We start from the raw sequence: 2,500 nt of genomic DNA, 5'->3' as shown, positions 1-2,500 counted from the left end.
TCAAAGAGGTCGTAATACACTACCCGGTCGATGGGCTGCTGTGCAAACCCTGTAACACGCTCTTTCCAAACGTCGGTCTCTTTGCTAAACATCTGAGGCGCTCGCATCAAACCAAGACCTTCAGAACAAAATGTTCAAGATGCCAGAAGACGGGAGAATTCCACTCGATTGCCTGCCACTACCCCAAATGCAAAGGTCCTTTGCAGACGGCGAGGGGAGAATTTCAATGTGAAGCATGTGAGGCCAACTTCACAACGAAAAGCGGCCTTGGGCAACATGAAAGGCATATGCACCCGGTCTTGAGGAACAACAAGCGCATAGAGGCCGACAAGCCTACAGCAAAGAGAAGGAAAGGAGCATGGTCCGAAGAGGAAGAAAGCCTCTTGGAGCAACTTGAAATAAGCCTCGCTGGAGCAAGATTCATCAATGTCGAGATTGCTAAGGTCATAACAACTAAGACCGCAAAGCAGATCTCAGACAAACGGAGATTGCTTCAGAAGAAACGGCTTACACAGGTAGCAGCCCCGACAACCCCGATAACATCGGAAAGAGAGGAGCACGAGACCAGACCAGAGGAGGATAATGGCTCGACTGCACAAGATGAACAACAAGTCCCATACAAAATCCCGGCCAAACTCCCTAAACACAGGGAAGTTGATGAACACATCAAAAAGGCCGAAGAACTATTGCAGAAAGCCAATGATCCACTCTGTATGGCTCAAGCTCGGGGTTTGGTAGACTGTATTACAGACGAAATATACGGTGGTCATAACGAGAAAAACCCCCGCAGACGGCAAAGAGAGAACAATCGAAAGGCCGAAAAGAAGGGAAACAACAACGGGGCGAAGAAACGTTATGCCACCAAGAAAGCGGCATATAAAGATGCCCAAGAACTATACAGAAACAACAGGCGCCAGCTAGCCAGAAAGTTAATGGGTGCACCAGATACATCCCAATGCCCCATCTCACGAGAGGAACTGGAAACCAAATTCCGTGAGAAATTGTCCAAGGCGAACAACAAAGCGGACATAAGGAACTTTGCTGGTTATGCTGGCCGTGTTGATGACAACCTACTCCTGGGACCAATTGGGGAAGAGGAGGTAGAAGAAGCCCTGAAAGGAATTGACAGACACAGTGCACCAGGGCCAGATGGCAAAAAGCTGAAAGACCTAGAAGCCATCCAGGAGACCGACGCCTCCCGTATACCTCGCCTCTTCACCCTGTGGTTAAAAACAAGATCTATCCCAGAGAGTATGAAAAAGAGCCGGACAGTGCTCATTCCTAAATGTGAGGACAAGGATCGACTAAAGAACCTAGACAACTGGCGCCCCATCACAATCGGGCCAATGCTTCTCCGACTGTTCACTAAAATTATGGCAAAGAGGTTAAGCAAGGCGGTTAACATCAACCCGAGACAGAAAGGGTTCCTGGCAGCCACGCCGGGCTGTAACGAGAATATTGCTATCCTCCAGAATGTCATCAAAGGATCAAAAAAGAACAGAAAGGAGCTAGCCGTTGTCTTTGTCGATCTGGCCAAAGCTTTCGATTCAGTCGGCCACAAACTGCTCATTGGCTCGCTAAAGAGGATGAAAACACCTACGGCCTTCGTGGATCTGATCCGCGACCTCTACACCAATAACACTACGGTGATTGAGGGCAAAGGCAAGCCCACGGAACAGATCAAGATCGAGAGAGGCGTGAAGCAAGGCGATCCGCTTTCACCATTGCTATTCAATATCGCAATCGACCCTCTGATCAGTACCCTGGAGCAGGCAGGCCAGGGAATAACCATGCCGTTTGGAGACAAAACGGTGAAATGTACAGCATTGGCTTTTGCTGATGATATCGCACTACTGAGCAACTCTCACGCTGGGATGCAAGAGAACTTGAAGATCCTCCAGTCTTATTGCGATAAGACAGGCCTAGATATTAATATCAAGAAAACCAAAGGCTTCCACTTCACATGCAAAAGGAAGACCTTCATGTACAATCATGAGGCAAAATGGAGGATAAGAAAAGAAACCATCACATACATCCCACCAGGCGACACAGAGAAATACCTGGGAGCCCGGATAGACCCATGGGCTGGCGTTAAAGAGAGTGAATGGGAGGACAAGCTCAAAACCTGGGTTGAAGGCTTAAGATCAGCGCCTCTCAAACCAACTCAGAGACTGGAGCTTCTCAGAGTGCATGTCATCCCAAGATTGTACTTCCACCTGATACTGACAGAGGCGTCTCAGAACACCTTGGTGAAGCTGGATCAGATCATTCGGAATGCGGTAAAAGAATTCCTACACTTGCCACAACACGTCGCTGACGGTTTACTGTACTCAAAGAACAAGGATGGAGGTCTGGCAATACCAAAGCTCGAGATTCAAATTCCATCTGCAATTATTAGAAAGCGAGAATCTCTGGAGCGCTCAACCGACCCAATCATCAAAGCGTCCTTCCAATTCAGGGAAGAGAGCAATAAGGAAACCATCGAAGAATTTCGATCACT

General features: G+C 48.2%; 1 pseudogene; it reads left to right on the top strand.

The window, feature by feature from the left end:
- LOC140474752 (28S ribosomal RNA) overlaps positions 1-2,500 on the top strand; it is an 8,321-nt pseudogene that overhangs the window by 3,361 nt on the left and 2,460 nt on the right.

This window comes from Chiloscyllium punctatum, unplaced genomic scaffold, assembly GCF_047496795.1.
Source record: "Chiloscyllium punctatum isolate Juve2018m unplaced genomic scaffold, sChiPun1.3 scaffold_1166, whole genome shotgun sequence".
Classification (NCBI taxonomy): Eukaryota; Metazoa; Chordata; class Chondrichthyes; order Orectolobiformes; family Hemiscylliidae; genus Chiloscyllium; species Chiloscyllium punctatum.
Note: the sequence above shows the minus strand (reverse complement) of the source record. Positions and strands in the feature narration are given on the sequence as shown.